This window comes from Vigna umbellata, chromosome 2 (genome assembly GCF_029865625.1).
Source record: "Vigna umbellata cultivar VRB3 chromosome 2, Vumbellata_1.0, whole genome shotgun sequence".
NCBI classification, from domain to species: Eukaryota; Viridiplantae; Streptophyta; class Magnoliopsida; order Fabales; family Fabaceae; genus Vigna; species Vigna umbellata.
This window is the reverse complement of record NC_142166.1, coordinates 8,109,041-8,121,048: the sequence shown is the minus strand read 5'-3', so window position 1 is coordinate 8,121,048 and position 12,008 is coordinate 8,109,041.

Here is a 12,008-nt window from a genome sequence, read left to right as displayed (position 1 = left end):
TGAGACTATGAAATTGGTTTTGTTCCACCCTATGCTTCTAACATTGGAGTGCATAAACATAAATAAAATAAAATAAAAATTAGCTCTGGAATAGGAGTTAAATTAAATAAAAGAAAAGGTTAAGTTTTAGAAGACGGGTTAAATACAATTTTTAGAATGTTTTGGGAAAAAATTCAATCAGTTTTCAACTTTCAAAAGAATGTTTAATGGTATAAAAATTAATAACTATTATTTTTCAAAATATGTAATATGAGACTTGAGAAATTATAAAACGATATTATAAAAAAATCTTTAAATAGTTATTAATTTTATTTTTAAGTAATTCATAAATATTAGACTTATAATATTTTCTTTTTACTTTTGTACTAATTTATTATTGGATTATGTCCAATTTTCTTTTTAAGTAATTTTATATTTTTATGTACAAATTTATTTTTAACTATCCTTGTATCTACATAAGAAAACAAATAGATATTTTTTCAATAACTAAGTTTTTTTTGTCATTTTTTTAATATTCAATGTTATTTGTTGTTGTACAAGAAAAGTTGTTTAACAATATTATAAGAAAGTTCTCACAACAAAATATAAATGGTTTTAACACTTATTGTATAAAGGAGGACAAGTTCACCATCCCAAAGTCATTTATTATGAGTTATTATTTTAGCAATTAAAAGTTTTTTCACTTTTTTTTTTATTTGTCACATTGAACCATGGATAGGATATTAGTTTTTTCTTTTTTTTTGTTTGTGAAGTAAGCTTTATTTATATATGCCTAGAAAAATACCATTGAAGCATGTATGTTTGTTCAACATTTGCCTACTTTAGTAATCCATAAATCATTTAATAGATACTATAAAGGATATATCATATAAAACATGTGATCAATATTATAGAGAAATCAAAGTTTATAAAAAGATGAAAGCATAAAAAATAGTAGTGTAATTATATCATAATATGAGATATATCATAGCACAAAAATCAAATATCATAGGAAATAAAAGAAAGACATTCGATAGACAATAAACATTGAAATACTTGTAATATGATAATGTATTAAAAGATGAGACTCTAACGAGTCTAATATAAATGTTTAAATGTGTCTAAGCAAATAATGTAAAAAATACACAAACATATACATGTGTATGTGTAGCATTAGTGGCAATGTTTGACTATTTAGGGGAGTGAAAGATATAACATGTCTAATAAGGATGTTAAACATTGACATCTTTTATAAGAACTTCAACTTCTTTTTGCAACAACTTCAACATTTGTGTTTATCTTTATGTTGTCAATATGGTATTAAGTGTACTATTATAAATTGTTGGAAGTTGTTAGGATTTCTTTATAATTATTACTACATAACTAAGTTCTATATATAGAGGTTGGTGTGTTGTTTCAAATGAAATTAATTGAATAAAAATCTTATTTCTTTTATATTAATTTTTTTAAGTCTTAGTGGTGTCAACATTAGCCTTTGTTTTAGCTTTTGCTTATATTTTAGTTGTTGTTTGCTTCAACTTTAGAGTTAGCGTTGTCATTTATTACTACTATAAGATATTCAGAGTGAGCTTTGAATTTAATCTTCTATTGAACAATCTCCTCTTATTATGCATTGCAATTCTTAATCTTTTGGTGAACATGATGGATTAAAGTATTAGCAAGAACTCTTGACAAGTTATAGTGACTTCTAAGGTACATTTTTGTAGGAACATATACTCTTTTATGGGATTTGAATGGCACAATCATAATCTTTCAAGAAAGTTGTGTTTTTGTAGATCTTGATATATTAAGGAAATATAAACTATAGTATCAACTTATGTTTGAAGGACCCAATTTTAGATGTTGGAATAGATTTGTCATCATCCTTAAGAGATAAGTGTTAGGAACAAGACAATAAAAGAAAAGAGAAAAAAAATAAACAACAAAAGAATTTAATGTGGTTTAGAGTACAAATGTTTGAGACGTCTACATCCATACTACACTAGGAAGTATTATATACATACATACATACATATATATATATATATATATATATATGTATATATATATATATACATACATATATATACACATATATATGTATATATATACACATATATATGTACATATATGTGTATATATGTACATATATACACATATATGTGTATATATGTACATATATGTGTATATATGTACATATATATGTGTATATATATACATATATATGTGTATATATATACATATATATACACACATTTGTCTTTCAAGCTTTACATAGAGTTGTTTATATTACTAAATAGAGAATATATCACAATACTAAATTATGTGAAACTAAATTAAGCTCCACAATACTAACAGTTCTTTCACTTGGAGTTTGATTTACATATATCATCTAGTGTAATTGCATTTATCATCAGTTACTCTTGAAGGCTAATTGAACCAATACAAAGCATCAACTTATTTGTTGTAATAATCTTGATCAACATATAAGCTAGATTCTCTTCACCTGGAATCTTTGACAAAGACGTGTCTCCATCATTTATCAAGTTTCTAATAAAATGATACTTCAATTCAATGTACTTGCATCTAGAATGAAGAATTAGATTGTTAGCATGATATATAGCACTTTGACTATTATTGTACAATGGAGGGTCATCTTGCTTTTTTCCTAATTCTTTTAGAAGGTTCTTTAATCATATCATCTCCTTCGCTGCTTCTGAGATAGCTACATACTCAGCTTTAGTGGTTGAGAGGGAGACTCTTCCTTGAAGTTTAGACTTCCAACTGATAGTTGTACCACCCAACGTAAAAATGTAACATGTTGTGCTCTTTCTACTATCTAGATCTTCTCCAAGTCTACATTAGAAATATCTTGTAAAGTGAGATTACTTCTTCTAAAAGACAAATGCATCTTTGAAGTGCCCCTCAAATATCTCAATATCCACTTCATACCTTCCCAATACTTCTTTCTATGATTTGATAGAAACTTACTCACAACTCCTACTGCATGTACTATGTCAGGTCTAGTGCAAACCATAACATACACCAAGCTCCCCACTGCAGATGCATATGGAACTTTAGACATGTAACTTTCTTCTTCATTTGTTTAAGAAGATTGCCCTTTTAAAAACTTTAAGTGAGTTCCCAAATGTGTATTCCTGATTTTAGCATTTCCAACGTTGAGTATATTAAGCAATTTTTCTATATATTTCTCCTGACATATGTTCAATATAATTTTAGATCTATCCTTGGAGATTCTCATACCAATAATTTGTTTGGCTGGACCAAGATCCTCAATTTCAAAGTTTTCTAACAATTGCTTTTTCAACCTGTTAATTTTTGCCATATTACTCCTACAATCAACATGTTATCAACATATAAAGCAATGATCGTATAACTATCAATATGTTTTTTCACATAACAATAATGATCTTCTTCACATCTGTAAAAAAACTCAATTTCTCATAAACTTATTAAACTTCTTGTACCATTGTCTTAGTGTTTGTTTCAATCCATGCAAGATTTTATGAAGCTTGCATACAAGATTATCCTTACCTTGTGCTTCAAAACCTTGTGATTGTGCCATAAAGATTTCCTCTTCAAGATCCCTATATAGGAATGCAATTTTGACATATAACTGTTTTAGATAAAGATTTTCTACCACTACTATACTTAAGATGATTCTTATGGTAGTCATCTTGACAATAGGAGAGAAATTTTTTGTAAAGTAATTTCCTTGTTTTTGTTGGACCCTTTCACTATGAGCCTAACCTTATATATTTTATTATCGTCTGGTTCTTCATTTAACCTATAGACTCATATGTTTCCAAAACCTTCTTTCCTTATGGTATCTTGGTTAAAGACCATGTTTTACTCTTATGAAGAGACTTTATCTCGTCTTTCACACTACACTAGGAAGTATATTTTATGCTCAGTATTGCATGCTCAACATTGGTGTGTTGGAAGTTAAAAACATCTAAAACTCTAATGTGGTTCAACGTACAAATGCCTAAGTATTGTATACCTACATTCACGACTACACACGAAGTTTGATTAAAAAAAATCAATAGGTCGAAGACCATTGCGTAGGTAGGCGACGTTGGTGCGACTATTGACGAATTTTATGTAGACATGAAGGTTGTGAAAAATGTTGTAATGATGAGGTTGAGGCCGTTGCTACTAAGATAGGGGAAGTTGACGACAATAACATTACCAGTTAGGTAGTCAATGACAATACCAATAATGACTCTCAAGACCTTTTTTGTTGAAGAACATGACATGTTTGGTGACCAATGGGAGGGTGACATTTCGATAATGAGTTGTTCCAAGTCAATAACGAGGTAGATTGGCGTGACGATGAGGAGGGGACTATGTAGACGAGAAAGATGGCCTAAAGAAATGAAAAAGAAGTTTCAAAGAAACCCCTTTTATGAAAAGTTCCTAAATCGCTTTTACGATGAAGTAAAAAGTTCATGGAGCAATAGCAATAATACCTTGATATTAAATTTTGTAAACAACTCAACCTTCACGAAGTAAGTTAAAACTCATATATATATATATATATATATATATATATATATATATATATATATATATATATTGCCTTCTATGTTTTACATATTGTATAGTTTTATTTCGTTCAACTTCTATATTAAACAATTTTTTTCCTTTTAAATTGGCTATAGATTTGAGAGCACTATTGTCTGCAATTTTGATTGTTTTGTTCTATCCCATGGTCAATCTATGGTGTTGTTTAAATTTATTTATCAATAAGGATTTGTTCAAAAATTTGGACCAAAGGATCCCTTCCTGCGAAACTTTAAACCAATGAAGTTATTCTCTCGATGCTCAACATTGGTGTGTTGGTAAAATGTATAAAACTCTAATGTGGTTCAGCGTACAAATGTCTTAGTATTGTACGCCTACATTCACACTGCACTAGGATTTATATGTTTCGCTTAGTGTTATATGCCCAACATTTCTGTGTTGGAAGTTTAAAATGTATAAAACTCTAAAATATTAAAACTCTAATGTGGTTCAACATACAAAAGCTTATAAATGTCAAGATATCATTAAGGGCTAACTTAATTTTAACAAACATAAAGAAAGTTAGAAGAAAAAAAGAAACATAATCAACCCTCAAGAGTTTGAAAAAAACAAGTTATCGTTTGAATCTTTTACAAGAAGAACATGATTCAACTTTCAAATATCTGAATATTATACTACACTAGGAAGGATTTCTTTTTTGTATTTTTCAAACTTTACATAAAATTGTTATTATATAGCTAAATAGAGAAAAACATCTCACACTACTAAACTATATAGAACTGAATTAAGCTTCACAGTACTAAGAATGAGTTATAAATAGTTAACTAGAAGTATACTTTCATTTCTCTCAAAAACATAATTAATTTATAAGAAATCAAATGTTTGTCTTACCTTTTAAGTGACGTAGTCTACCAGAATAAAGGATGAAAAGTCATTCCAAAAGATTATAAGGAAAAGAAGTATGGAACGCAAAAAAAAAGAATATATATACAAGGAAAGAAATGAAAATTAAAGGTATAATATAATATTTAATATTTAATAAAGAACATAATATAAAATTAAATTATTATAAAATAAATATATTATAAACTATATTACATAAATAAATTACAACCAACTTTATTTTAGTATTAATTTTTTCTTATTTCATTTGTTTTAAAATTTTAATTGTATGATATCATTATAAAGACAAGAAATTTCATTATAGATTATTTTAGTCTATATGATTTTCATTTTTTATATTTTTTTACTAGTCTTAATAATATGTATTTTTTAAAATTTGATAAAAACTCTATTTTAATAATAATTAAAATAATTTATTCTTTGTTTACTCATCAATATATATTTATATTTTTATTATTATTTTAGTTATTTTCTGCGTTTTACTCATGATTCTTTAATCACGTTAAAAATTGTTAGATATATTATTTTATTTTATATTTATCTTTTTTTTTAGTTAATTTTTTTTATTTTTATTTGTATTTTGGGCTTAGTCCATATTTCTTCTATTATAAATAGAGGACCCTATATATATATATATATATATATAACACAAGGAGATTAATCTTATATATAGTTTCTCATTATATTCAACATGGTATCTAAAGCTTAAGGTTCTTTTGAAAAAAAGTTTTTGGTGCTTTTGGCACTACATCTGTTGTCGGCGGTGGCGCCATCTATTGTCACCGGCGACACCGCCGTCTACTGCTATTGTCTACCGCTGCCACTATTGAAGTTCAAGTTTCAATCGATGATCACATGGTTTTGATCGTCTCGGTCAGACAACCACCATGTCACTAACGACGCCTTCATCGGAGCTCCTACGCGCTCTTAACGCCTTTTGAAGTTATGAATTTGCTCCTTTTTCGTCGTGCATGGTGATATGTCTAGTAGTAATTCATAGCGTCGAGGTCATCGTGTGCAATGCACGTCTCCTCTTCTCTCAGGCAACTATTCAAAGCATTGATGTTGCTCTTTTTCCTTTTTTAGGTGCCTTAATTGAAGAATCTTGGATTTTTTAAGATTTTTCTCTCCTATTCATCCATGACTTCTTTCGTTGTTGTCTCTTCTGACCTCTCTTTTGTCACCATTGCGTTTAACTTGTTCATATATGCTTTTTTTCCCATGGAAAAGATGGTTTTTTGTTAGTTTATTTATAGTCATGGTGACTCTCCAACAATTACCTCTTTATCCACTGGTCAAATTCCTCAAAAACGATTTGCAAGAAGAGATTTACATGGAGAAACCTCCCAAATTTGTTGCTTAGGGAGTCTTTTGGGTTGATATTTCATTTTCTATAAATTAAGTCTTTATAAATTGTATTAGTAACAAACTGTATGCACAATAATTTTTATCTTTAATTAGTTTGTTATTATTTCTTATTTGCATTTTGGGTTTAGCTCATATTCAGCACAAAGGAAGATGAATCTCATATATACTTTTTCAGTATATTGAACAAAAATAAAGTACATTGAATAGGTAGAACATAACTGACCATAAACTAATTATTCATGGCTATAACTATACATGACTAATTTTTTTCTTGTTTGACCAAAAGCATTAATGTATATTAATATGATAAAATCTTTCTAATCTCTTTAAATATGTACAATTTGGATTTAATCACTTTAAATAAAACCTTGTTTTTGGTGTCTTATCTCAGCTAGTGTAAACCTACTTTTTCTACAATTTTGACTTCAGTATAATTTTAGTTTAATGCCTTAAATTGAGCCGTTATTTCTTCAAGGAAATGTCTTTCAAAAGGAGGAATTATGAAGTAAAAGGAAATCAATATTAGTGGAAGATATATTAACTTTATGATTTCTTTATATTTTATACAATTTAAAGTATTACAAGTTCATAGTATAAAGACAAACCAGAAAGGACAGAAATTTGTGTTTTGAGACATCATAAGTAGTTTGAAATGGTTTACGGCTGGAGACAAAGAGGACGAGACATCCAAATGTGGATTCACATCATTCCATAAAATATTGCAAGTGGGTTAACTTTTCACAAATAAGGGTGTCATTAGGAATTCATTTTAGAAATCCTTCTACAATACTTTCTAATCATGTTTTAGGTGAAAACAAAACTTAAAAAAAAATCATGATAAGGTTTTAAATTTCAAAAGGAATAATATTTTAATGTAGTGATTGATTTAACAATATTATATGAACGAATTTAAAATTAAAATAATGATATTTATATTTATTTATATAATATTTTGAACACATATTTACGATGAGCTATTTAACCTAATTTTTCATATTAAAAAGTACACATGAAAATAAATTAGGTTGGATAATTGTTGACATTATAAAGTTAATAAATTTAAATTTATCGTTATTTAATGAAATTGATAATTGGAGATATGATATAAAAGAAATTGTGTTTTTAACAACTTTGAAAATGATTGGATTGAATATGATTCATAATTTCAACTTATGATATAGAGTGATTGTCATACAAATAGGATTTTACAGTATTAAGCATTCAGTTAATTAAAAATAAATAAAAATATCTGGAAAGACATTAAAGTAATACACAGGCTGAGATATTTTTAAAAATTAATTAATTCCTTAAATGTGGCTGTATGTTTGAATTAAAGCCCTTATCCATTTCAGAGTGTTTCATCCTATACCTCTAACATCTTATCCTATGCTTTCAAAAATTCTACTTTTAACCTTCTGACATCTCATCATTATCCTACATCTTTAACTTTATAAAAAAACTTGTTTTTAATTTTAATAAATATATGTTTATTTTCTTTTCTTTTTCTTGTTAGAAAGACTCTACATACACCACTTTAATAATAATTAAATTTAAAATTCTAATATTATTTAATATAATTTTATATTTTAATAATTATTAAAATATAATTTATATTATAATAATAGTTATATTAAAAATATAAAAATAAAATAATTAAAATAAAAGTAATAACAAAAAAGTAAAAATATATTAAATAAAATATTTAATATATTCAAATATATTAAATTATATTAATATATTAAATTAAATTAAATAATTATTAAAATTTAAATAATAAATAAAATTTTAAAACAATTATTTATCAGATAACAAATAAAATTATATTAAATAAAATATTTAAATATATTAAATTATATTAAAATATTAAATTAAATTAAATAATTATTAAAATTTATATATAAAATAAAATTTTAAAAACATTCTTTATCGGATATGGATATCTGAGTCATAACTTATCGGATATCTATATCCGATTAACAAATTTTTCAAAATTTTGTTTTTTTTAAATTTTAAAATATTATATTTAATTTAATATTTTAATATAATTTAATATATTTAAATATATTAAATATAATTTTAAATATTATTTTTATTTTTATTTTTATTTTTATTTTAGTTATTATTTTTATTTTTATTTTAGTTATTATTTTTCAATTTTCTTAATAGAACTATTTAAAAAATATAAATTATATTTTATTAACTATTAAAATATAAAAATATAATAAGTAATATTATAATTTTTATTTAAGTTTAATATTTATTAAATTTTAAATAAAAAGCAAAAGTATTAACATATTTTATAGATTTTAATATATAAATAAGTTTTTTAAAATTTTCAATTTTTATTTAAAATTTAATAATTATTTAATTTATTTTAATATTTTATTATAATTTAATATATTTGAATATATTAAATCAAATTGATTATTATTATTATTTATTATTATTATTATTATTATTATTATTTTATTTTATTTTTATGTTTTTAATATAACTATTATTATAATATAAATTATATTTTAATAATTATTAAAATACAAAATCATTTTAAATAATATTTAAATTTTAAATTAAATTAAATTAAATTATTATTAAGATAGTGAAAATTGTTTTTAAATGAAAAAGAAAAGAAAATGCAAAAATGTTTATTATAATTAAAAATAAAGTTTTGAAAAAGTTGGAGATGCAGGATGAGATATTGGAGGTGAAACACTCTGCATTCCAATCTAAAGAAATAATTTAGTGAAATTTGTGTATTTCTTGTGAAAGGGGGCGCCCTTCACTTTTCTATTAAAGAAAAAAAATACTAAAATATAAAATGATTTTTAATTATTAAAATAAAAAATTGAATAGCTTTTAATTTATAAAAATTATGGGTTATAAATAAGTTTTATAATTTTTATAATTTTTTTGTTATATAAATTATTTTTGAATTATGAATAATTATTTTAATTTTAAAAAATAGTCAAAAAAATAAAATCAGAAAATATTTTTATTTAAATTGAAAAGAATAATATTAAAAGATAAAATTGAAAGAAAAAAAAATGTGTAGAGATAAATCTTCTTTAGAGTATAGATATAAAATAAATTAATTAAATGACAGAATAAACGTAAAAGTGTTAATTACTGTAACATCTCAATATCTCACATTGGATAATTCATATTATTATATTTACGGTAACATCCCGTAATCTCACACTTAAAAATTCACAGTTGATATACATATTTTAAACTCAGATTTCAACTATAAACTCCTAAGTATAACTTGAATCCTTCTAACTTATCTTCGATCTCTTTCTTCATTGGTATTGCTTCAGACGACATTCCTTCATCTGCTCCCGTATAATATCACGCATTATACGATCATCGCATTCACATGCACACACATGTAAGGGTGAGCTAACAATTCAATACAATAAACATACCTCGATATCAAACCATACTATGCTCACTATACCAGATCAAATTACATAAACAAATATGAGTTACACACTAAACCACATTGCATGCATCAATATATATCAAACACCAAATCAGAATGCATACACCAATATGCATCATGCATACACCAATATGCATCATGCATACACCAATATGCATCATGCATACACCAATATGCATCATGCATACACCAATATGCATCAAACACCAAATCAGAATGCATACACCAATATGCATCACGTCCATCCATCCCAAAAGTCATACAAATTGACTATATCGCATACATTCACATACTCTCCACATAAATCACATCATTATAATTCACAATCATATTCAGATGCATAAATTCAAATCTAATAAAGTCCAATTATTTCAGAAATCATACAAACTGAATATATTCCAACAAGATATATTACACAATAATTTAACAGTACATAATCTGTTCAATAGGATTTAAGTTAAAAACTCGTCGAGTATACTTCCAGGAAAGAGAGGTGCGTCACAATGGACAACTTAAGTACCAAATCTTTCCTTAGCCAAAGCGTTCCTCAACTAGTTTTTAACAAATTTCTTATTTACAGATTTAAAACAATAGCATATAATATTAACACCGAAAGTTAATATAGATATCAAAAAATAGAAATTAAGCAATATTGAGATCCCTGAGAAGATACGAAATTAATATCTATAAATCTGTAACTCCGATTTCAAATCTGAATGGTCACAATAATTCACTATTTGTTATAAATTACATATTAAAATTTCAGGTTGATCCAACGGTTAACTAGATAGATATTGAGGTTTTACCGAGGTAATTCAGGTGCAGAATTTTAAGTGGTTTTTGGTTATACTCAAAATGCGGAACTAATTTCCCTAATCACAGACATTTAATTTCAAATCTGAACGGTCAAAATGACTTAATATGTCTTATGAATTACATACTAAATTTTGGGCTCAATCTAACGGTAAATAAAATATATATGAAATGTTTACCATAATAACTTAAGAACGGAAATATAGTGTTCATCAGATTTTTCAAAACTTAAAAATTATTTTCTCCAAACATAGACTTTCAATTTATAATCCGATCGGTCAAAGTGTATTAATATATCTTAGGAATCATATATAAAATTTTCAAGTTGATCTAACGGTCAAATAAGTCGTAATATATATTTTACCGAGATGACTCAGTAATAGATCTACAGGGGTAATTAATTTACTCAAACATGCAGGATTTATTTCTCTAAGTACAGACTTCTAATTACAAATCCCAACGGTCAAAGTGAAGAAATAGGTCTTAAGATTCATATATTAAAATTTTAGCTAAATCCAACGGTCAAAATAATTAAAAGAAAATTTTTACCATACTAACTTGAAAATAAGAAAATTATAATCATGAAAACTAAATTTATATAAGTGAATAGATAACTACCATTACCAAAATTTTAACATACTCATAACTCATATTCATTATCATAACATGGATAAAAATCATATACAAGAAAGATTAGCTCCCCTTACCTCTATTCCAGACTTATCTCCTACTCCGAATTTGTTTCCCTGAAATTCTTCAGAACCTCTACTCTTCTTGCAACTAAAAATTTCTCCCTAACTCTTTCTTCTCTATTTCTCAAGCTCTCACTTGATTCCTCTTTTTTTTTTTTGGTGCAAAATACCTTTCCCTCCTATGGCTATTTATAGGTAAAAAAAATTTACTATTCATTAATATTTTAATATTATTTATTATTTTAATATTATTTAAAAAATAA